The sequence below is a fragment of the Sciurus carolinensis genome, chromosome 14, assembly GCF_902686445.1.
Source record: "Sciurus carolinensis chromosome 14, mSciCar1.2, whole genome shotgun sequence".
NCBI lineage: Eukaryota > Metazoa > Chordata > Mammalia > Rodentia > Sciuridae > Sciurus > Sciurus carolinensis.
In genome coordinates this window covers 11030297-11055486 of record NC_062226.1, presented here as the reverse complement: position 1 = coordinate 11055486, position 25190 = coordinate 11030297, and the positions used below count along the sequence as shown (strand labels likewise).

Genomic DNA, 25190 nt, shown 5'->3' with positions numbered 1-25190 from the left:
CTGTTACAATAAGGCAGAGCTGAGTCGCTCTGTTGGAAGTTGGGGGGAAGGGGCCTTGCTTGATGGCCGTCTCCTCACCCCCATCTCCAAGGTACGTCTTTTGTCCCCAGGACACTAGCTGTGGAACATGATTTGAAATCACTTACACTGATTGTTATCTATAGCAAATTATCATTTTGTTTATTTATTTCATTTTTGGAGACAAGGTCATTGCTAAGTTGGCCAGGCTGGCCTCAAAAGTCACATACTTCTGCCTCAACCTCCCAAGAATCTGGGATTACAGAGATGCACCATGATGCCCAGCCTAAAATTTTTTAAAAATAATTATTTATTTAAAAAGCAAGATGATCAAAAATAAAACCAATCATCAAGTCAATTTGTGCTTAAGCTGTTTGATAAGGAAGTTTGCTTTCACCAAACTACATTTTACAAGTCAAGAAAATGATACCCTAAGCTTTAAAAATCCCATCCTTGTATAGTCAACACCTCGATCTCTCTTTGAACACATGTGGAGTACTTATCTACATAGATAAGTCTTTAATTTCAGCAGTGTATTCTCAATTCTGAAAGATCAGGCTTTTACATCTTGAGTTGAATTAAGGGTGCCCCTACCCCTTCACAGACTTGGTGGCAAACACAGAAATGTTTGAAGCTCCACTTTCATCCTTTTTTAATGAGTTACGTGAGTGTTAAATTTACTGCCTAGCTCTCTAAGTTCCAAGAGTTCCTCCTGCTTAAGTCTAGTTGACAACTAGCCAACTAGTCTCAGCGAGTGGGCAGACACTGCTCAGGCCGGGAGGACAACCCAAGAATGTGAGGGTCGGGGAAGGGGTATTTTATACAGTATGCACTACTGACTTTTACAAAGGACCCGAGGCAACTTGTGCAAACACCTAAGGCTACGAAGAAAAAATCAGGGCTGGGAAATACATAAGTATATAAAATGTCTTTATTTGGGAATAGGGTGCCTGGGTTCATAGGTCCTATACAGTTTCTAAAAATTAAGTTACAAAGTTAGCTTAGAGCTACCTGGCTGCCAGAGCAAGAAGGAAAACAAATCAAACTTTGCACTGTGTATGAGAAAAAAAATAGTTCTTTGGGAAAAAAGACAGAGCTGTTCATAACATTTATTACTTTGGCATGGAATGCCACCTTCCTTGCCAAACAGATGAAAGACCAGCTACTGATAATAAACACAAGTCCAGCTGGGATTCCATTCTTGTGGCTTGGAAGTTTTGCTTCTCACCCTTGGGACTGTGGCAGGGCGCTTCTCTCTCCAGGTGATCTTATCCATGGCACAGCATCACTTGAATGCTGGCAGTTTCTAATAAATATCATCAGCTCGGGCACCTTTCCATACCTCCAAATCTATACGTGTCAGTCCACACCTGGATAGTCCACTGGCACTTCAAACTCAAAAGAGCCCACATTCTCAATTATCCCATCTTGACGGCTCCTCAACCTGCTTTCCTTCTTTCTTAATCATCAGTATTCCCAGTATCCCTAGGGGCAACCACAGGTCTATCAGACTTTCAAGTCCTTCCTATTCCACCTGTGAAGAGTGTCACATGCTAGCTCTCTGCTTGCCATCTGCCACCCTAGCACATGCCTGGATTGCTGGCTCACCTCTATGTCCCTCTCCTGTCTCATTCCTCAAAGTCTACTCCAATTCTCTGGCCAGAGTGAGTTCCAAAATGCAAATTGGATCATGTCAATATCCTACTTGAGAATGGGACTACACAGATGTCACCTCTGTGTGATGACCTGATTCATGCCTGTTCTTTCCTTCTAGATCAGATGCTTCATGTGGTACCTGCTCAACACTGCGCACATAATGACAGATATGTCACATACAAGACACTCTGCAGGGGGAGGAAAGGAGGTGCTCCTAAGCTGGGCAAGTTGACCCTGCCTTTCTTTCCCAGAGTCCACATGTCCCTTTGCCTCTGCTACCTATAAACCTATTGTGCCAAATGTATGCTCTGGTCATATGCCATGTCTGTTCTCATGTTCTTCCTTGCTTTTGCCAGTTCTCTTCCATTTGCCTGGACTCCTCCCAAACTCAGGCCTCTGTGTGGCAGTCACTCAGTTCTGCTCAGTGCTCTCACAGAGCCTTGTGCACCCCTGGGTACCAGGAGAGGCTTCCCCAGAGCCCCTCTGAACTCATCCCTGCACTCCTCAGGGATGGTGCAGAGCTCCCAGGTAGAAGCTCTGGGACACTGGAAGAGAACCACACAGTGAGCTTGACCTGGTTCCTGCTGCAGGAGCCCCATGGTCTTGATGTGGTGGCCACTTCTTGGCCTGACAGTAAAAGAGGTCTCAGAGCACAATGCCAGGTGACTGTGTCAAGGAGGTTTAGAGTCACTCAGAGGAAATGCTCATTGGAGTCATTAGCATTCACTCCTGGAGTTCTGGCCTGAAATGTTCAAGAGTTTGCAGCCAGATTTTTGTGTAAGGGTATCCAGAGGCAGGATTCAGTTGCAGGAGAACAGAAAGAATCTCATCTTCGGGGATACGTGAACATTTTGAGTGTGTTGTCAACTTACTAGAGGTGACATCCCCTGTTTAGATGTATCTGTGCCATAAAAATGAAGAAAAGGACACAGGCATGAATGGGAAATCAGGGGAATGTGATAATGGGAGCTTTTTCTGAAAAGAACTTGAGGAACAACATCCGCTGTGTCAGCTAGACATGGAAACAAATACTACCTACCATGCAGTGTGTGTCACTGGGGGTTTGGGGCAAAATGTTCTAGGAGTCAGGAGAAGAAAAAGCAAACCATCCTGGGCAATAGGTCAGAACACATGACCGGAAGCCGGCAATTAGCTTAGAAGGGTGAACAGGAGTTAATGAGCAAACCCACCCGTTCAGGACCCAACTCTTCTCAACATACTGAAAGGCAGTGACACTGTTACCTGGAGTCACGTAGAAAGGCTGGTATGGCAGCAGGCACAGAGCTCTCGTTCCCCTCAACTGACTGCCCTTCCAAGACAATGATGTGAGTCACCGTGTACCTCACCTGATGGCAAGCTCTGGGGCACTGTGCTACACACTTCTTGGTTCTGTTTACTAATCTGAAAACTTCAGTGAGGCAGGAAACACACTCAACATTGACAGAAAGAATAACTGAGGTAACTTGGGTGACTTGCCCAAGGAGATACAACTTGGAAATGGGAGAGTTAGGGTCTAACCCTTAGTGGTCCCCAAAGCCCTGGTGTTACCATCAAACACATGGGTGACTGTAGAGGTGGATTTGCTCTGAGGTCTCAGTTCTGTTGCCCTCAGACGTCTGCTAGAGAGCAGGGGTGTTTTCTCTTTTTCCCCTGGTACTGGGGATTGAACCCATGGAGTGCCCCATCACTGAGACACATCCTAAGCTGCCCAGGCCAGAAGCCTCCTCCTGCCGTCCTCCTGCCACCATAACCAGCTCAGGAGTGTTCTTTGTAAAGGTAGAACCCTCCAGGTTCTCCTGGACACACAGCATAGCCTTTTGGAGACAAGCCGCTCCAGGGGAGTAAGCAAGCTGCTGTGAAGGCTCTTCTGTCACCAGTCCAAGGTGAGGACACAGAGTCATTTCCTTGCTTGTCCACCCTTGTCCTGCAACTGGCACAGCTGCTGCCCCACCCCCCACCCCACCCTGCAGTGCAGAGGAGTAAGGCAAGTGTCTCGTCAATTCCCTCCCTTGCAGGAAGGGCTGATTTAGTTCTCTTACTAGATTGATTAAACCTCAGTCTTCTTAGGTGACACTCTGGATGCTAGGGCTACTGGCTGATGGTGATGTTAATGCCTGGAAGTCAGGCCGTGAGCATTCGCGCTTAGATGGCATTAGTGGAGTTTTCATCCATGACCCAAAGGACAGTGAAACACAGCTGCTCAACCCTCTCAAAGACTTTGTTACAAAAAGACAAGTTTCACTCTTGGATTATCTTCTTGACATATGGAATCAATTGAAAACTCCATTGCTAATGAGTTGAATCTTTGTTAACAGGTGAAATCAGTGATTCCAAAGGTTTTGAGAATTCCAGAAATAAATGACTTTATCCTCAGCACTGTCAGTGCCCATGTGAAAATGCCACTTCCCATCAGTTTCTTCAGCAACTGTCCTTGTCCTGCAGATCCACACTTAAAGCAGTAAATATGTATTTTCCTTTATAAATATAATTTTCATCAAAATTTTGTGTGTGTTTTTACTGTGAAATTCTTAGAGATGGGGGCAGGGAGGTCAGTCAGTTTCCTATTTATAGACCTTGCTTAAAATTAAAACAAACAAACAAACAAACAAACATTTATGTTGGAAGATCCATTCATACATCCAAACGTTTAAAAGCAGTTCTATGTGCCAGGTTCTGTACAGGAGGAATAAAAATATAAATAAAATACAGCTCTTATAAATAATAATGACTGGATGGGGGATGGGGAGTGAATGAAAGCAGAGATGATATAAGAATGGCAGGACGTTATGTCCATAGCAGCATAGCCAGAAGATGAAAGAAACCCCACGGTGCATCTACAGATGAATGGATACACAGAATATGGTATTTACACACAATAGAAGATTTTCAGCCCTAAAAAGGGAGGAATCTGTCACACACTACAACATGGATGAACCTTAGAGACATTATGCTAAGTGAAGTAAGTCAGACAAAAAAGACAACTACTGTATAATTCCACTTGTACAGGGTACCTGGAGTGGGCAGGGTGAAAGGAGCTGTTAGTAGGTACAGAGTTTTGGGTTTGCAAGATGAAAAAGTTCTGGAGATGGAATGGAGATGGTTGTACACCAATGTGAATGTAGTTAGTGTCACTGAATCATACATTTAAAAATGATTAAGATGATAAATTCTATGTATATTTTATAATTAAAAATTTTTTAAATCTTAAAAAAATGACAGAACATTTATAACTGTGGAAGTTAGGTGCATAGGGATTTGCTTACTTTGTATAAGTATGAAATTTTTCATAATAAAAAATTAAAAAGGAAAACTCCTGTTGTCAAGGAATCCTGCCTGGTTCAGGGAACAAACAGCTACAGCACAATGTGACACTGGTACCAGGGGCTGGGTTTGGTTTTAAAAAAGGCACCTCTATAAAAACTTAAAACTTTGTTTTGATTTGAATCCTTTTGAATCCTTTAAGGCAACTCATCATGGTGGAGAGAGAACGTGTCTTAGAGTCAAAAGACACCAGAACCCTGACTCGACTGTACTAGTTATGTGATCTCAGTTGGTTTGTTTTTCGTTACCTGTGACAATCATGCAATGCTGGCCTATCTCACAGAGTCACTGTGAAGATTAAAACAGAGGACCATAAATAGATTTCTCCATGACAGATCGTGACACCATGAACCTGGGATGACCAGGTTCTGTGGGAGACAAGCATCACACATATCTCCCTTGCTCATGTCTGTGCTCCATGCTCCATCACCCCACTGGACTTCATTCACAAAGACAAGTTCAAAGGTAGAAGTGTTAAAAATTCTAAAATGGTGATGGCAGAGTATTAAACCGAGTCTGGGTCCTGTATGACTGCAAAAGCTGAAGGTTGGTGAGGCCATCCTGGGGCTCATTCTCTCCCAACTCTTCTGTGTTAGTACTCAGTGGGTGGGCCTGGGGTTGACCAAGTGCCACTCGTGACTCAGTAGGGCTGAAGAGCTTCAGGTAAACCCATGGGCCCATGGAAGAAGGGTTTATAAAGCCCTGAGCACAATACTCAAGGCTCTCCATGGCCTTCCCAGCTGCTTGTCCCTGCTAATGATCCTGGCCATCTTGTCCACTCACGTTTCCTCCCTCAGAGATTCTGTGCTGCCCCATGTCCCCCCCCACCCATGTGCCCCCTGGCTTCCTTCTCATTGCCTCCTTGAGATTCCCTTACCTAATGCCTCCCAAAGTCTCCATGTGAACACCACCTGTGGCAAGACATGTTGTTCCCAGCACAGTACAAGCTCCCTAAGGTCTCTCTGTTCCTCCAGAGAGGCAGATGGAGAGTGGGACACTATCTGGGATGTAGTCCCAGCTCTGCTCCTTGCTGCCTTTGTATATCACCTTTGGCAAGTGACCACCCTCAGTTTTATCATACACAGGAAGAACTCCCTGCCTCATTTGACTGCTGGGGATCAAGCAGGAGTGGGTAAGAGCAGGTTAATTGTTCTCAGTCTTGGCAATGTATTAGAATGGCCAGGGATGCTTAAAACCCCCATGACAAAGGCTGCATTTTAACAACCGACTCCAGTGTAGCCAAAGCTAAGAGCCACTGCCAGAGGGAAAGTGACTAGTCTACACAATCAAGTCATTTTTTTTTTTTTTTTTGAAACTTAAGAATAAAGAAATAAAGCAAGTCACAGAATTTGGTCTAATTTTTCACCAGCAGTCCCATCTGGGTTTTTTTTTTTTTTGTTTAAATACCTCCAAATTCCTGGCTCAGGACTTGGCATCAGTCCCAGGGCCTGGAGGATGAGGCTGCCCAGGAGGCAGCGTGGATTCCCAGTGAGCACAGAAAAAGTTTAGCATGGTGTCTGGCCTGGAGAGTCCAAACCCTTATTTACTGGAATGCAGGGATAGGGAGGGAAGAGAGAGGACCAGCAGGATTCCACTGCAATAACTTGGGGTCAGCCAGAGGCAGGCACAGGTGTAGCAAGAAGGGAGCCCATATCAGCAGAGACCTTGCTCTGAATCAGAAAGCCTGTGTTTCCCAAATCCCAATGGAGCAGAGGCCTTTCATAAATGATTCCCTTCTCCTAGATGAGGTAAGGCTGCCCCCACTGGGAAGCGTTTGCCTCAAGGTCCCAGAGCTGATGGTCTAATGACTCCCAAGTCCAAGCTCTATCCTACCCTGAGGCACAACACAGCACACACCGGGACCACCAGGTGGATTGGGAAGGAGGGCCACTGACCCTGGCTGGGTTGGGCCAAGTCACGCTTGGGGTGACAGGACCAAGACAGCTTTCTGATGCATTTGTGTGGTAGCCGAGGCACGCTGGGGACAGACTCCCAGCCTGGGCCCTTGCCACTATAATAAGCCCTAAGCAAAGAATCAATGTCTCATCGTGAAGCTGGCTTGCTGTTCAGATGATTTAAGTTAGGGGAAATGTGGGTGTCCGACAAGAGCTACTTGGATAATTTGCAGGGGCAGACACAAGCGGGCTGACAGTATTTGCCCATTCTGGCCACAGCTCCAGTATTGACAGAAGCCCCCACACACACTCGCTAGATTATAGTAAAGACATTCAAATCACAGGCGCGTCGGCCCACGCCTGGCTCCTCTGTGCCAGCAGCCCCTTCCTTCCGCATTAACCGAGGCAAACAGGGAGAAGTCAGGAAATTCTGATTAGCGCGGGAACGCAGATGAGTGGGGAGGCCCGTGGAAAGCGAGGAGACACAATGAAGTTGGTCTTCATGCATACTAGCTCAAGATTTTCTTCCCCTAAGAAATGCAGATGGGAATCGGCTCTTAGAGGAAAGCAGGTGCGGTGATTAAACACAGCTACCGCTTGCTGAGCGCTAGCCCTGTGCTAGGTGGGTTTCCATGCATTATCTCGCTTATTCCTCACAGCAACCCAAGAGGCTGGTATGAGGATGATTTCCATTGTACAGATAAAGAAATCAAGGCTCCGAGAGGTGAGAGGTGAGTTCACCTGCCTGAGGTCGTAGAGCTGGTTAATGGCAGAGCCAGAGTTTGAAGCAAGTGTCTGGCCCTGGCGCTCATGCAACACAGTGTTATTTCCCTTCCATTAAGAGAGATAATCATAAGATTCTATTTGACACATGCACTGCCAGCTGGAGCTGCTCTAGAAGCATCCAAAGAGATGGATTATAAGGCAGTGATGCTGAGAGAGGGCTCTGGAGAAATGAGTGTGAGTTTTGGCTCCACAACAAGCCAGCAGTGGCTGCCTCACCTCTTGGAGCCGTTTTCTAACTGATATGATGGTAATGGCCACATCTATTACATGCTCTGAGCATGAGATTCATGCGTCAGGTATATCCATGGAGCAGTAGTGGCTAAAGGGCAGAGCTGACTTGCCTCAGCACAGCAAACCTGTCTCCCTAACTGGAAACCAAATGGGACATGTCCAGATTCCATATCAAGCACCTGCTGGCTTAACCATGTGGGCAGTGTCGGTCACCTCAGACCACTGGGAGCCAGATTCAGGGTTTTAACAATGACTGGCATTCCAATGTCTCAGAAAAGGGTTTCCCAAACTGACCAGAGAGGAGGGTTTTGGTTTTCTAAGCATGAACACACAGTTTGAGAGAGCTTACTGTAGAGAGGACAGGCTTGGGGGCCTGGCGAATCACTGGGAGAGACAGGTCAACCTGAAAAACCATTGGTAGGACAGCAAACATTAATTACAGCAATAGAACAAGGGACTCGGATCAAAAGGAAAAAAGGCAGATTAGTCTGTAAAGACAAAAAACCCCACCGTCTAACTGAATCAAGCAAGGAGTGGTGACATGGCTCTTGGGAGGGTCCTTCATAGCAGTGTCCACAAACCAAATATAGGGCTTGGCTGTTCATCCCTGGTTCCTTTATTTAATATCACCCTCTCTCGAATGTCCTTTGATGGGGCTGTGTCCCCAGTGCCTGGCACTGGTGCGGTGCACAGGAGGCTTCAGCAGGAAGTTTCTAGTCATGAACAAATAGCAGCATTGTAAAGTGGGAATAGCACAAGGAGAGGAGTCAAACACTTGGCTTGGCCTTGACTCCCTACCTTGCCTAGGCCTTATCTTCTTCCTCTGTAAGTTGGGATGGCTGGAAAATCGTCACAGTACTTTCTAATATTAACACGTGTTGCTTCTAGACATAAATGAGGTTTCTATGAGGTCTGCCATGGCCTCCACAAGAAATGTGCCATGGTGCACAGAGGTGGGAACAGAGAAGGAGTGCGGGCTCTGCCAACCACCATATCTGGAACTCACCAAGTCCTTAAATCCTCTTCTTATTTGTGAAAGGGGGTGTGACTTCCTGTTTCACGGGGTTGGGTTGTGGGGATCACAGCTGATTCATGCAAGGTGCTTGGCTAGGGGCTTGACTCCCACTAGAGGGCTGCGAAAATATCAGTTTTCCGCCCCCCAGTTTTGGAGGTTCTCACTCACAGCAAGTGTTAAGTGATACTACTTCAGTCAGTGCTGATTCAGTGTGAGTGGCAGGAACTACTGTGCAGGACAAGTGACAGGACAGTGGAGGCGAGGCCATGGCTCTGAGCCAGAGCAATAGGAACCTCCACAAAAGTTGCCTTCTGTGCAGCCCTGCTTGGGACCCAGGTGGCATACATTGTTGCAGGCGAGAGGCTCCTCACCCTCATCTTGTGGAGGAAGAGCATGTGACCTGGCTAAAGTCACAGACCTGCAAGAGCCATAGTGGTTTCTGAGGTCAGTTCTATCTGACACACAGCTCAGGCTCTTTCCATGATACTCCAGAACACAGCATGCTCAATAGCCCAAATGGGTTTTTTCCTTTGGTTTCTGGAGAACCCAAGAGACTACGAGTGACCTTCCATATGAAGACACTCTTTTCTCTGTACTGCAGCTACAGCCCCAGTCTGAGGCATCCAGAGTATATGGGTGGGAGCGGAATGGCTTAGGGACTCAAAGGGGCTCAGTACAGCCCAGAGCTGCACAAGGGTGGAATCAAGCAAGCCTGGCCAAGTTCGTTGCCTCAGCTGTCCACTGAGACTATCCCCTGCTTCATATTTGAGGTTTAAAACGATGTAGTGTTTGAGAAGGGGCCACCACAGAGTAGCACATGGCAGGTGCTAACAGAGCTCCACATCCTTCGTGGTTCTTTTCAGATGCCCTTTCATAGCTGGAATATCATCTCAGGTGGAATCTTCTACACCTTCCCTTCAACCAATACCTTGGACTGAGATGACCCTGTCTGGGTGGGGTGGAGTCCAAGGAAGGCCACATAAGGAAGATGTGATATAATGGCCAAGCACCAAAGAGGATCAGGAGACACGGGAGGCAGGTGGGAGCAAAGAGCAGGGAGGAGCTGGTTTTGCTGGGCAGAGCTCATCGTGCCCCAAACAGCCCATGCTACCCTACAACATGAAGTGGGCCTCGGTTCTCCATGAGGGCCTGTCATCTTCTGCCTTTGCACGTGCTGAGCTCTCTGCATTCTCAGGCTGGGGAGTCCTTCCACCTGCTGAGGTCAAACTTAGGGTCAGCTGCCTGAGTCACTTCTATAACCCTCCTCCCTGCCTTAGTCGGTGACCCTCTTCTGGGTTCTGAGCTCCTAGGCTCACCTCTGCCATAGCATTAATGGCAGTTCCCTCGGCAGAGGTGGCCTCCTAGAGGGTATAGGCTGTGCCAGATTGCCTTACCCTGGCATCTCCTGCTTGGTGCCTGGGATGGGGCGGGCTCTCTGTCGCCAGTTCATGAATTACTCTACTGCATAGTGGCAACAGGGACATTTTGAGGAAGAAGCAAACAGAGTGGAGGGCCAGGCAGCCAGACTAAGGTTGTGAGGAGGTGCTCAAGGGAAGGGAGAAGCTGGTGTGCGGCTGGCAGGGCGGGGAGGTGGGGAGGCAGGGAACCCCATCTAATTAGAGCACATGTGCAAAGCGGCATCTGGCTCCAAGCACAGCAGTTTCCACTGCTCCTGGAGTTGTCGTGGAGACGACCACATGACCTGCCTGGAGCCGAGGCTCAGGGGCAGCAGTCCAGATGCACTCCTAACACATTCTGACAGAGAGCAGATGGGCAGCTATTTGCAGGGCCAAAAAATGCCAACTCTGCTGCCCCCCAGACCTGCGTGCCCTCACTGATCATTTTCATCTTGTAAAGTCATTCTTATCTGCCCTGGAACCACCAGTTCCTCTCGTGTAGGAATCAGTGTGAGAGCTGATTTTTGTAGCTCTCTAACCATCACAACTTCCGGCTTGTTTGTGTGGGTGAGATGTCACCACCTTTAATGAAGGGGTCCCTGATGACAGACTCTCCTGCCACAAGGCTGCCCCTCCAATCTCCTTCTTGGCTCAAAGTGTCTATGTTCCTCACTCTGTAGGTCCCAACTAACAGATCGAGGCCTTGGAGCTATGCCCTGCCAAGTGTGGGGAGAATGTGGGCTTCAGAGGCGGATTCTTGGGCATGCAACTGGCCTCTCTTTACCACTCTGTAAAGTGGGGTTTGTTATACTCATGTTCACAGGATTATTTTAAGGGGTAAATTCAATAATCATGGAAGAGCCCTGAAAATTATAAAACCCTATATAAATGTAAAGGTCTTGTGATAATGGTAATTTTTGACCAAGATAAATTTTCTTAAAATCTCAATAATATTAAGCCAAAAACTCCTTTCAGGTGAGTACAGGAAAATAACAAAATCATAGGGTCTGTACACAACCACAATTTATTATCCATGTGTATGGCAAATGTCTCTCATTAAGGTCTTGAGTAAGGTGGGAAGATGTCTAGTGTTGGTGAATCAGGCTGGGGTTACTCTAGCAAGTAACTTAAACCATTCTAGGACCTCAGTTCCTCCATCTATAAAATGGGAACACCTATTCTTACCTCTGATGAATTTATTCCAGTTATGAGAATTAACTGCCTAGCACATAGTAGGTGCTCAATGAACATTAGCTCCACTTCCTTTCTCCCTGTTCATTCAGAGGAATCAAATACGACTGAGGTTGAGAATAGAGTGAAAAGCACAGGTTCAGCGAGGTTGGGCTGGAATTCCACTCAGTAGCAATGTGGCACTAGGGAGGCACTCATCTCTTCTGAGCCTCAGTTTACTCTTCTGGAAAAGCAGAATAGTAATAAGATCTGCCCCATTACGTTGTTGTGTGGTTTAAAGGAAACAAAGAACCTGAAGCAGTTAGCATCCAAACAATGGTTGTCATGATACTTCTCTCCCTTACTACAGAAATCCTCCATTTCATGAAAAATCGTACTTTTTCTATGGGTGTAGCCTGGGCACCAATGCTATGCTGTCTTAGGGACATTCATTTTTATTTCTGAAGTTGGGAAGTAAAGGGAAATGAGGATCCCCACCCGAGGTGTGGGTTGCCTGGGTGCACATGAGGACCATTGGAGCTCCCCGGGCCCACTGGCTGAGTGGCACCTGAGTGGCACGCAGGGTGGCTGGTCCAGGTGCTTACAGGCTTATTTATGAAGCACCACAGGGGTTCCCGCTGCAGGCTCACTCGCCTGCCATCACAGGTGTGGGGAAGGCCTGGCTAAAAATATTGCAAACGTGGGCTTAATGTCGCCCAGCAGAGACTAATGATTGTTTTAAGTAAATACTAATTACAAGAGTTACCTAGGTAAGTGCCAGAGTGGCACACATACTTCTGTATCTCCACATGTAGGTGATCATTTGGGGAGATAACTTCTTATATGACTCCTCCAGGGAGGTGAAGGCCTTGCAGGTTCTAAATATCTGGGGGATTCCTAGTTAAAATACTTGATAAGTTTCTTAACATGCGATGTATAGGGATTTCTTATATGAGATATCATCTACCGCAGACCGCAAAGCTGATTCAGTTCTACTGGACCCTTTATATGCAAACTGGTCACAATGGTGTGGAGAACCCAGATTTGGTTAAAGGTTTGGCACATAGGCTGGCTGATCTCGGGCAAGCATGTACCCAAGAGTGGGGAAGTGGGGGGTCGTTGACTTTTGTTTTAGTTCTGGTGCTCTGTTGGACCTCTTGGACATGCTCCTTCTCTGACTGAGTTTGTCACCTGTGTGGGAATCTAACATGTGCTGATCACTTTGATCAGCAGTTCCTACATCTGGCAGCACATGGACGCTCACCCAGGGAGGTTTTCCATCCTTGGGCTGTGCTTGACCTTAACAAAGCTGCTCAGATGAGTCCAGTGCATTTGAGAACCTGGTGGGAGGTGGCAGCAGCGGTGGTGGAGTAGGGACAGGAATAACAGACACTTGTATGTGCTTCCCACATGCCAGGTGCCTTTCCAGGTGCTTTCCATGTCCTCACTTGCTTAATCCTCACCACAACCCTATGAGGAAGAGGTTGTCCCCGTGTCACAGTGGGGAAACTGAGGCACAGGATTGTAAGATAACTTCTGTACGTTCACACAGGCACATTTGTTGATTGAATATAAACAAATGAATTGAGATTATGACTTTAATGGTTCTGGAAAGAAGCAGATTCTTACAGGGGTCTTTTTTTTATCTAGGCTGTATCACTGGGATGTGTAGAAGCATCAGTCCTACATGAGGTCAAGTGGGGACTGGAAAGCCTGATTCTGACATCCTAGAACCTGGCTCATGGATTTTGCAGCTCCTAATCTAAATGTGCCAAGTCCCTCTATGACAAACAATGTCAAGAAAGAAGGGGGGACTAGGACCCTGGAGGACTAAACCAGATAACCACAGGCTGCAGAAACCCACTGGAAAATCCCCCCCTCCATTGTTATAGTCACCTTAGTAAATCTTCAAAAGGCTTTTGGGGATAGTCAAGGGGACGAGTATCCAGGGGATGGGGCTGCAACCTGCCAGGGGTTTCAGGGTGGCTGGACTTACAACCATCTCCCTGCTGAGGCTATCCCAAGAAATAAGGGACAATCTAGATGCCAAGAAATGGCAGCCCCTCCCAACACCATTTCTAGCAGGTGCTACTGACTCACTATGACTATCCTTCATCTTCATCATCATCATCATAGCAGTGACCATTTACTGAGAGCCAGCCTATACACATTCAAACAGTGTTTATTCTAGTTGTCAACAGACATGCTGAATGATTTAGAAGGAAGTGTACTGATGTCTGCTGTTTACTCTGAAATGCATGAAAAAATAAGGGGCATTGATAGATGCATAGATGGACAGACATGTGATAGAGCAAGCATAGTAAAATGTTAATGGTACGATCTAGATGGTATATATGTGGGTGTTCACTGTAAGTTTCTTTCCACTTTTCTGTATGTTTGAACATTTTTATAATAAAATGTGGGGAAAAATACCCACAAGGGGACATTAAGTGCCAGAACATCAGCAGGGCAAGAGTGGTGGCAAGATGTTATTCCATGAGCTACTGGTCTTGAGGGGACACCAAACATGACATTGTGCTAATCCAATTTATCACTGATACAGTGACAGGGAGGTATTAAAATGAGTCATAAATGGAAAGCCAACAATTTATTGTACATCTACTATGAGCCAGGCCCCATGTAAGCACTGGAATAGTAATGACTAAGGCAATCACGATCCTTCCCTCAGATAGTGTGGGTGATCACACCAGCAAACAAACAGTACCTGTGACAGGCAGGGGAAGGCATCCGCAGATCTGGAAACCAAGTTCTGAAAGGTCAAGTGACTTGCCAGGTCCACGTGACAAGCAGGTGGGGGTGGGGTTCACACATAGGCACATCTGAGTTTAAACTCCAAGTTCTTTCCTCTGTCATCTGCCACCTTTCAAAAGGTCACTAACATCATCAACCCTCATTTGCTCTTGATGAGAGGAGCTACAAGGAAAACTGACATCCCAAGATCACATCCAAGTTTCATCCTCGCCATTCTTTTCAAAGCTGCCCCTCATCAGAATGAGTCCTAAGACACTAGTAAAGCAATTGCTGTGGCCTTAATTCCCTTCACTTGGGAAATCTCCCAGCTTTTAAAGCAGTTTCCCAATCACTGCCTCATTTGACTGGCACACAGCCCTGGAAGAGGGCTCTGGAATCCTGCAGCTTTCAGCCTATTTGAACAAGAGGCCTAAGCTCAGGGGGCTGGACTGACAGGCTGTTTGCCTAGGTCTCCCTTACCTCTGGCCGAGAGGGATGAGTAGGAGCTGGTTAGCTTGGCAAGAAGAAAACAGGATCTGCCCAAAAAGAGTGCTTGCATGCCAGAGTTTGCCCACTTGGCCTGTCTGCTCCTCCAGGACCCTGAAGGCCTTTTGCAAATAATCTCTGTGAGGCCCAAACAATTCTCCCTCTGCTTTGGTGCTACATCAGGAACCTCTTGATGCCTTTAGACACTGCAGGGCACTGTGTGGTTCTGGCTAGGGGACTGTCTAAAGACAATTCCAAGAAACCTGGAAGGAGCTTTCATTTAGTAATGATGAATGGGGAAGGCAAATGTCAGCTGGATTCATTTTACTGGCAATATATTCCCTGATGTCAAGTTAGATTGTTTCCAGCCCCCAAATACCAACTAGGAATTTTGACATGCATGTGAGCAAAGTTGTTTCTGGAGAAATATAAGAGACTTCCGGCTTCCTATTTCTAAAGGTTCTTATCCCTAAACCTTCTATCTGACCCTGTGGGGTCCCCAGGTCTCCTCATCTTCTGCCCAGACAGCAATAAGTGCCTCCTCCCTGGCACTGCTTCCAGGCTCTTCACCTGATCTAGCGCCACTTTGATCATCCAACGACATGGCTCCTACTTGAGCTCTCCATGCCTTTGGGACAAGAACCTCCACCACACCTCCTGACACTTGCTCCACAAACTGGAAGTCTTGATCTCTGACAGTTGTCCAAAGGCTTCCTGCACTCTATGCCCCTTGCTGTTTCAACCCCTCCTGCTTCTCCCTTTGCCTGGACTACCCTCCCTTCCTCTTCTTCATCAGGCTGACTCCTAATCATCTCGCAAGGTGACAGCAGGTGTTATGGCCTTGATGCAGTCATCCCTGCTCCATAGCCACATACCTCTAGGTCTTCCTTTGGGCTTCCATGGCACCCCAGCTTACCCCTATCACACTGCATAACGGTCCCTGTTTACTCGCTGCCTCCTGCTTGAGGACACGAGCTCTTTATGCACAGGGTGTGAACTGTCTTTTCAGTCCACAGCATTTTCTGGCGCACACAGCCTGCCACACAGAGGCAGTGAATACATGCTAAATGAATGAATGAATGGTCTGCACTTTTGTATGTGAGTGAGTCCCATGAAATAAGGCGGTTTCCCAAAAAGTAAAAGAATACCAAGATAGTTTGAAACAGACCCACATCATCCCGGAATTCTTCCTATAGCAGAAGGCGTCACAGCAAGGCTGCAATTATAGACATGCGCGCGCACATGCACACATTGTTTAAAAAAATTCACAGAATGCACTTAACACGGACTTTTTTTCTTATTGGAAACCTGTTTACAATCTTGTCCACTGTCAGTCTTAAATGTCACTCTTCAGAAAGATGGCTGCTGCCAGGAGAAATTTATTTTCAAATTGAATCACAGCATGTTCATGCAGAGAAGCGCCTCTTTTGAATCTCCAAATTGGAGGGAATTCAGGGAAGAGAAAGTGAGGTGATTAGAATCTGCAGAGGCTGATTCAGAAGGAAAAATTATGAGACTAAAATATGCATGGGTGAGCTAAATAAACAGCAGCTATTAGCTGGCAGAGAAGGTGGGGGTGGGGTGACAACTACCTAGACCTACCAGAACCGTGATCGAGCGCAGCAAGAGTGGGAATAGGGAAGGGAGAATGGAGACTAGGCAAAGCCATTTCAACAAGGACATGCACATTTCCAGACTGTCTACCTGTGCCAGGTGCTGTGGACTATAGCATCCCTCACCCAGTCTTTGCCCAGCACCTCTCATTATTCCATTTTAAAGACAGGGAACTTAGGTTCTGAGAGATTGGAAAACTCAGATAAGGAGGGGTGCGGTAGGGTTCTACCAGCCACTCTGCCACTAGCTAGTGACTAAGTAAAAGTCTGCAGTAGGCCTTCCTGTTCCTGCCAATTGGAGGCAGGGTGATCAGGGAAGGCTCCCTGGAGGCGAACACCTGAGCTGAATTGATTATGCTTCTTTGTGCTAGTTCAGAAAAGGGTTGCCTGCTTTCAGGACAGTTGGAATTCAACATGTACGTTATTTTTTATCACCAACATTTACATTTCGTGGAGTCAGGGTCTCCTGGCCTATGGACTCATGCTTCAGGACCCAACTATAGGGACTCTGCCTTTGGGAGGGTCACTCCTCATTTGCAAGGACGGGGAGTCCTCTTTGCCTTTCATTCCTTAATTCAGCAAGCAGTTGCTGAGAGCCCGCTGTGAATCTGCCCTGGGGCTGAGCCACCCAAGGGAGGTCAAGGAAACTCACAGTTGCTTAGTTGCTAGTGGGATGAAGGCCTCACAGAAGTCCCACTGCTGGAAGAGCACACAGCAGGGTGCCCAGGGTAGGTCTGGAGGCTTCGGAAAGCCTTCCTGGGAAAGTAACGTGGCTGAGAGAGGAAGGTAAGCCAGAGCTCCTCAGGTCTCAGTGGGATGGAGGAGTGTGGGGGGTTAAGAGATGGCCAGAGCTCAGCACCAGGAAGCAGACGTGAGAATGTGAGTCCAGGCCGGGTGTAGGTCGTGCCAGCCCTTTGGTCCTGCTGTCCTGAAGCAGTGGGGAATTCTAAAACCTGGGGGTGGGGGGTGCAGGAGTGGGGGAGTTCAGATAGCTGCACTTTGGAAGGGTCCTTTTGGTCTCAGTGAGGCCAGCGCTCTGCCAAGGAGGTACAGAGGAAGCAGGGTGTCCACTGAGGCAGCCTCTGGGGGATTCCGGATGAGATGGTGGCAGTGGAGGGAGGCAGCCATGGAAGGGAGGATCAAATCACGATTCTAGGAGGTAAGAGCTGATATACACTACAAGAGGTGATGCAACTGGCAGACTCCCCCTACAAAGCTAAGTGCCCTGGAGAGGCAGGAAAGACCAGGTGGGAGCCACACAGTGCCCCTCCTTCCTGAGAGTGGCACAGGCTCTGGGCATGGACTGTTTTTTTTTGGTGTTGATGAATCCCCAAACCCAAGAACGGCCTGGCACACAGAGGTGCTCCAGAGATGCTGGAAAGTCATGCAAGGTGGGCTGCTCAGCTCTTCTACCTGGCTGCCAGGTGACCCCAGGTCACTCTAAGAACTCAAGGAAATAAATCCCAAGCAGAGCAAAGCCTGGGCCTTGCAGGCCCACCCTTGTGGGCAGATGATCTCTATTTGGAAAGCACAGAGTTCCCAGCTCAGACCTGGGACTCAGCTCTTGGTCGACTCCATGTTGTACACCCAGAACTGGCCAGAGCCTGTCTGATGCACCATTTGTTGGGCCTGATGTACTGAGGGTGGGATGTATCTAGTGCAGGCTGGGCTGAGACTCCTGGCTCTGTCACTCACTGTCTGTGTGACTGTGGGAGAGTCATTAGCTCCTCGAGACTCAGTTTGCTGTTTGTAAACTGAGACTAAGGCAAAACCACCTCAGAGTTGTCATGAGAGACAGATCTTATATGGAATTCCTGACTCAGGGCCTCACATGTCATGGAGACTTGAGTTGGCAATCATTTTTACTGTCCCCATTAGAGACACAAATTTTGTTTAAGAAAGAAAATCATTCTTAGTCCCTAGGATTATGTGGCAAACTGGCTAGTGTCTCCTAGTAATTGTTGCCATCCAATAACGTGCTATTAAATATTACATTTATTCATTTAAAAATTTGTCTAAATCTGGTCAGAGTGACTTAGTTATGTTTGAGTTGGCAGCTCTGGTTTTTTGGAAGCTTGTGTTCCTATCCGAAAAGTTTCTTACTCAGAATCCAAGGAACCTGTGCCAGGAAGCTCTTGTCTTTGTGTTCCAAGCCGTTTAGCGAGCCGCTAGCTAGCAGGCCACACGGGGAAGGGGAGGGAGCTTGGGTTTTGCAGACATATTGGTCTGGGTTTGAATCCCACCTCTACTACACAATAACTGGATAGCTTAGGATGAAGCCACAAGTGGGGACCAAGGGTGGGGGTGAGGACTTTGCCCTTGACCCTTAGTGTTCTCTGATTCATGAGTTCATGTGCAGGGAGAACCACCCAGAGATTCCAGACAGCTGTCTGATAGTGTTCCTCCTCTGCTGTAAATCACTCAATGGCTGTCCTGTCTTTCTCTCTGTTCACCAATCCTTATTAAGCACTTACTGTGTACTGGGTGCAGTGTTAGGTACTAGGGAGGGTGCAGTGGAAAGAAGTCCAAAATCTTGACCCTGCATTTGAGAGTGTTCCATGCTCTGGCCCCTGCCTGCTTTATAGCCCCTTGTCCTTCACCCTGCCACAGGGTGCACACTCCAGCCATGCTAAGTGCTTGTGGTCTGTGTGCAGGGGCACCCTCTCACCTCAGGGCCTCTGCTCATGCTTTTGCCTGGATGGTTGGTGCTCATGTGATCCACCTGCATGTGACTCCTGCCCCTCCGTATTGTCACAGGGTCCTACACTGATATCACACAGTGCACAGTATGGAGTGAAAGGGTGGTCCTGGGCAAGAGACCACAGAGGCCAGCAGACCTGGTTCCTTCTTCTCCACACTCCCTCCAGCTGTGGCCCCTGGAGCAGGAATGTTCTCTGCCTTCTGTCTCCCCTTCTGTGACATGGAAATAGTCACATCTGCCTCGAAGTTGTATTTTGAGCACTATAGGAGACCTGATACAGATGAGGTAAATGAGGTGCTCAGACCACCTTAATGGTCTGAGCAGTTTCCTCCCTGTCACTCTTACTACACTGGGAGTGGTTTCAGGATCCCCAGTGTCGGGGGTAGGGCCTGATGTGCTTGAGATGAGTGAGTGTGGAAGTCACAAGGAACAGTGTCTCTTGAAATCCAAAGCTGTTTTGGTGTTGAAAGAGTTAAGGTTTGCTCGTGATTATAAACAAGCTCCATTTCGGCTCAGCACTATCACTGGGTGTGAGTCACAAGGCTTAGCAGGTGTGGGCAATAATTAAAGGCTTCAGCAATCTACCTGGGCAAGGTATTTTTGCCTCATATTCCAAAGAGGAAACTCTCTCTATGGAGAGCAGAGGAGCTCATTAATGAGACTAATTAGGTGGAAAGGGGGTAGAGGCTGGCATCAGCTGCAGCTCGGAGGAGCGAATCATTAAGCTCTGTAATCTCCTCTGCTGAACACAAGCAGATCAGGCTCAGGGCAGCAAGCAAGGCTCTCCCACCTGAGAACCTGACCACAGGCTTCCCAGGGCTGAAGGGCCTCACCTCACCCCTCACACTTTGCCAGGAGACCCTCCCCATAAGCGCACGCGTACACACACACACACACACACACACACACACACATGCATGTGCAGCACAAGGTCAACTGCCAGGGAAAGAAGCAGATCATCCTGGAGGATGCTTTCAGTGCTCACTCAGCATCAAGGCGCATGTACTGGTTCAACAAGGCTTTCTGGACAAAAGGACTGGATCAAGACTCTCTTCTGGGTCTCCACATACACAGGATAAACTCATATCCCACTAGGCACCACTAATGTTTAGCTAGAAATGGAGTGGGCTTTGCTTCCAGAATCCTTCCCCTTCCTGGCTTGTGAACTCTATGACCTGGGGACATGGAATTTAGTGGCAGGCATACCCCAGATGTCACCAACACGTTGGATGCTTGGTGGAACCGACAGGTGGGTGGCAAAAGAACAGATGGATGAATTTTGGCACTGCTGCTTTTCTCAGTTCTTGGCTTTGACCAAGTCACAACCTCTCTGAGCTCTAAACTCCTCATCTGTAAGAGGAGCAGAGTAAGATACATGCACAAGCACTTCCAAAAGTAAAAGCCACTTATAAGAGTTGCTCCCGTTTAATTACCATGAACTTAACATTTTGTTAAAAGGAAAGAGGACAAACATCAGAGAAGTGGGCAAATAATTCCAATGAAGGCCCAAGTTGGGCTTGAGTTAGCCAAAGGGCAAAGTGTCCTTGGACAAGACCCCTAAAACGCTGGGCTCTCTGAAGGATGGCACCTCTGTGGTGTCTGCACTGAGCGTGTCACCTCAGCTTTGGGCTCTGCAGCCAGCCCAAATCTGTAGGCTTTCTATTTCAGCTCAATGCTGAGAATTCTGGGATGCAGGGGAGGAAGCTGCTGGCTCCTGGTTTCCCTCAAGACACCCCCTCCATCAAATACCCCTTCTTCTACACCTGCAGCCACACCCAACATGAGCCTCACAGCAAGTTAGTACCAACTAGCCTGCATGTGGCCAGCTACCAAACCCTGAGCTTCAGCCTGTGGATGTTGTCCTTGTCCTTGGAGCCCAGAATCAGTATGAGCCCCTTGGTGAGCCTGCCTGGATATCCAAGTTCCCCACAGCCCACATGTGGTCCCTGCATCTTCTCTGGGTACCTCTGCTCTACCACTGGCCATTATGAGGATCACCTGTTCACAACTTTGTCTCCTCCACTCTGTGTGGATGGGTAATGAAACTCTTTTCCCATTGGGACTGAGTCTGCCCCACCACAGGGGTGGACATGTGACTCTAGGGCCACCTGGAAGACTCATCCTCTGATCACAGTGAGGGGTTCAGGGTGGCCAGGTGTGACCATGCAGGGTAAGTATCTCCTCTGAGAGCCAAGGGACACAAAGGCTCTTCTAGGAGATCTCAAAGAAATTAGAATTAATGAGTAGAGGAAAGCAAAGCCAAACAATGGTGAGTTTAGACAACACTGTTTGAGCTCCTGGATCCAGCCAGGCCAGCAGCAGAAAGGCCTCAGGCTGCTCAGCTATGTGAGAAGGTGGTTCTCCCCAATGTTTTTCTGCTCAGTGGGTTTTAGTTAGGCTTCTGTGACCTGTGACCACGAGAGGCCACGCCAACACTTAACTGCAAGTCCAGGACCCTGCAGTCCTGTGGTCTGGTTTGTTTCCCCCAATGTTCTGATGCTACCGTCCTAACTGAACTCACCTCTCTCTCTCATGCCTTGGAGTCAGGAGCCCAAATCCCAGTGGTTGGCTGTTTTCTCCCTGAACCACAGGCAGAGACATGGCAGTACGGAGGCTGCCCTGGGACCATCCCGGCCCAGATGGCTCTCACGGATGCACTCGTCCAGTGTGCACGTGCCAGTCCCACCTGCTCCTTATAAAGACCCCTGTTTCTCAAACGTTTTCTGAGATCCCTTAGGATAATTCCCACCATTTTCCTGGTCTGAACAGCAAGGACCACAAAGGTATAAACATCTTGCAAATGCAATAGCTTCAAAATAACTGAAAAAAGGGGTGGGGGTAGGGGAACAAAAGACCTGTTCCCATTAAACCTAAATACCAAGCCTCTGAAAGGGGACTCCTGGGGTTTCCAGAGCACTTTGATTTTATGTACACATTATTAGCCCCATTTTGCAGATGAAAAAAAAAACTGAGAGGATTACATACTTTCTATCCATCACACAGACTGGCAAATGCTGCCTCCTTCTTTAAGGCTCAGTTCAAGTGTCAACTTCCATGTGACCTGAAACCACCTTCTTGGAACCTCCAATCCACAGATGTCCAGCAACAGTTTCCAATGTCTGTGCTGCTGGCCACAAGGCGACCTCCTGGTAGACAGGGTCTTTAGGTTACAGTAGCCCCCCCACAGTTTCACTTTCCGTGCCTTCAGTTACCCGTGATCAACGCTGGTCCAAAAATATTAAATGGAAGATGCCAGAAGTAAACAGGTCATTAATTGTGTTGAGAAGCACAATGAAATCTTGTACTGTTCTGTTCTGCCTAGGACATGAATTATCTCTTTGTCCAGCAATTCCATGCTGCACATGCTACCTGCCCATTACTCACTTAGTAGCCATTTTGGATATCAGATCTACCTAGTGTCATGATGTCATGGTGCTTATATTCAAGTGACCCTCTGGCAGTAGCCTACTACTACATCACATAGCCTACACAGTTCACCTCACTTCATCTCATCACATAACCACTGTATCATGTCACATCGGCACAAGAAGGTTGAGTACAGTGGTTACTGAGAGAGAGAAACACCACATTCACCTAATCTTCATTGCAGTATGCTGGTATAATCATTCTATTTTATTACTAGTTATTATTGTTAACCATTTACTGTGCCCAATTTATAAATTAAACTTTATCATAGGTATGTACAGAATAAAATAGTATACAGAGAGTTTAATACTCCCTGGGGTTTTGGGTATCCAACTGGGGGGCCTTGAATGTAGCCCTGGTGGATAAGGGGGCACTTACTGTATTTTTCATTCATCTCCAGATCCCACCTGCCTGCATAGGCTGAGGCTCAGGGCAGGGCTATGGTGATTGCTGGAGTCATCCAGCGGATGAAGGAGTCAGGATTTGAACCCACCTGTTCAACTGCAGGGCAGTTGTTCCTTCCCCGCCCCAGTGGCCTCCATAACTGCTGGCACCTCCAAGCCTCCTCTTGTTCTCCCTGGAGGGAGTCTGGCTGGGTAGCAGCAGTGGTTACAAGACCAGAGGGAGCAGGGACAATGGTAATAAATATGTAAAATCTAGAATTCATTACATCCAGCTAATTCCAAATGCAACAGACACCACATCCTCTGAGACAGAGCCGCAGAAGGAGTCTGGCATGTAGCAGACAATTTAGAAAGTGGACCAGATCATTTGGGTCCAACTGGACATGATCCATGGGCAAGATAACCACAAGACTCACTGTCATATTCATTCTGTGGCCCAGGGGTCTTCCCTCAGCCTGCCTCAGTTTTGGCTCTGTAAGAGATCCTCCCTGAGGTCCCCCAAAGGCCTCCCCATCTGATGACACTTGGTGAGAGGTCCTCTGGATGTGAACTTAAAAGATGTAAAGAGACGGCATTAACGCAAGATGTTAACGTTAAATAAAGTAAACTCTGTCCTCTGGGGGCGGGGAGGATGCTCCATAAACCAGATGAAGTAAGCATCCTTCATGCAGTGCACTTGAAAACAGGTACCTTCACGTGGCGCCTGCCTTCATCTATCATCCCCAAAGAAAGAAAGAGGGCTGCCAAGCCACCCAGGAAAAACGGCTAATGCTCACAATTCAGCCAGGCAGGAGGCCTGCCGATGCTCCCCTCTAGCCTCCCACACTCAAAACAGCTCCTGTGGCGAAGGCTTCAAAGGTAGAAAAGCAAAAAGAGGTTTTCCCTCTGCCCTGTGCCAGCGGAGAGAATATCTTCCTGTCCCCTCTGTTCCCATATTCATTCTCATTCTCATTCTCATTCTCTCTCTCTCTCTCTCTCTCTCTCTCTCTCTCTCTCTCTCTCTCTCTCTCGTGCACGTGCGCGTACACACACACACACACACACCCCACTATAGGAGAGAACCTAAACTGCAGCCCTAGATGGAAAGGAGGGGGCTGTATTTGAGACCACAAACAAAGGTCATACAAAAGCATGTGATGTGAAGTAACAGTTTCAATTCCCATTGCCAACATTTATAGGAATTAAGGGAGATTAAGAGAGAAAGTAGAGGCAGCACAGCAGTGACACACAGGATGTGCTCCCATCTAAAAATGCTGGTCCTTGCTAGATCACGCTGACGGGTCTCCACCAACAACTACAGGAAATCATCCTTCAAGTATCAGCCAGTGTGGAATGACTCTGGACAAGACCCAGTGTGGAACGGCACTGGACAAGGCCCATCTTTTCTTGCTTAATCCTCTACAACTTGTCCTCTGTTGACTGCTTCAGTGGCATGCGCTCCAAATAGAGGTCTTCCTCTGCCTATGATTCTGAAGGCCCCAATTAGAGCTTGTTCTTGTTTTTTAATATAAAATTCAAGTTTGATCCTTATCAGTTATTAACACTTTAGTGAAAAGTAGTAAATCTGGAGTCTAAAAGCAGCGAAGAAGCAGTCAGGGCAGATTTTGTGTTTCTTTTTCATTAGGTGGCCAAGGCAGCTTGTGGGTGGAGGATCTGAGGGGGTTGGAGGCTATTTTAGTACAAGCTGGTGTCAGTGAAATATCTGGAAGAACTCATTCTCCTTGTGGGGTAAATGTAGAAACACAGCTGAACAACTGAAAAGTGGGTTTGTAGCTGTTGTGGACACCTGACTGAGGTTCTCTGTGTACAGTAGAACACCCTATTGTTCCCATCCCAACACCGACAGTACTTACGTTAAAAAAAAAATGCTGATCAAATCTATAATGGAGCTGGTGACAAAAGGATTACAAAAATTCCCAGGAAACTGGAACAATGGTACAAGTTGAGATATATGGGGACAAATGTAAATTCCTGTGCTTATGTTTAAAAAAAAAATCAACTGTAGAAGTACTAGTTAAGGCTGCCCTGTTATTATTTTTGTGGTACTAGGGAGTTGAACCCAGGGGTACTCTACACTGGGCTACATCCCTGGCCTTTTTCTCAAACTCGTGATCCTCCTCCCTCAGGCTCCTGAGAAGCTGGATTACAGGTGTGTGCTGCTGTGCCTGGCTAAGGCTAACCTGTTTTATTTATTTATTTTTAAATAGTTTTTTAGTTGTACTAAAACTAAATGGACACAATACTTTTGTTTTTTTTAATGTGGTGCTAAGGATTGAACCCACTGCCTCACATATGCTAGGCAAGGACTCTACCACTGAGC

General features: G+C 47.4%; 1 protein-coding gene across 8 annotated transcripts in view; it reads right to left on the bottom strand.

The window, feature by feature from the left end:
* Dennd1a (DENN domain containing 1A) overlaps positions 1-25190 on the bottom strand; it is a 515895-nt gene that overhangs the window by 67282 nt on the left and 423423 nt on the right. The gene's annotated exons all lie outside the window — the stretch shown is intronic.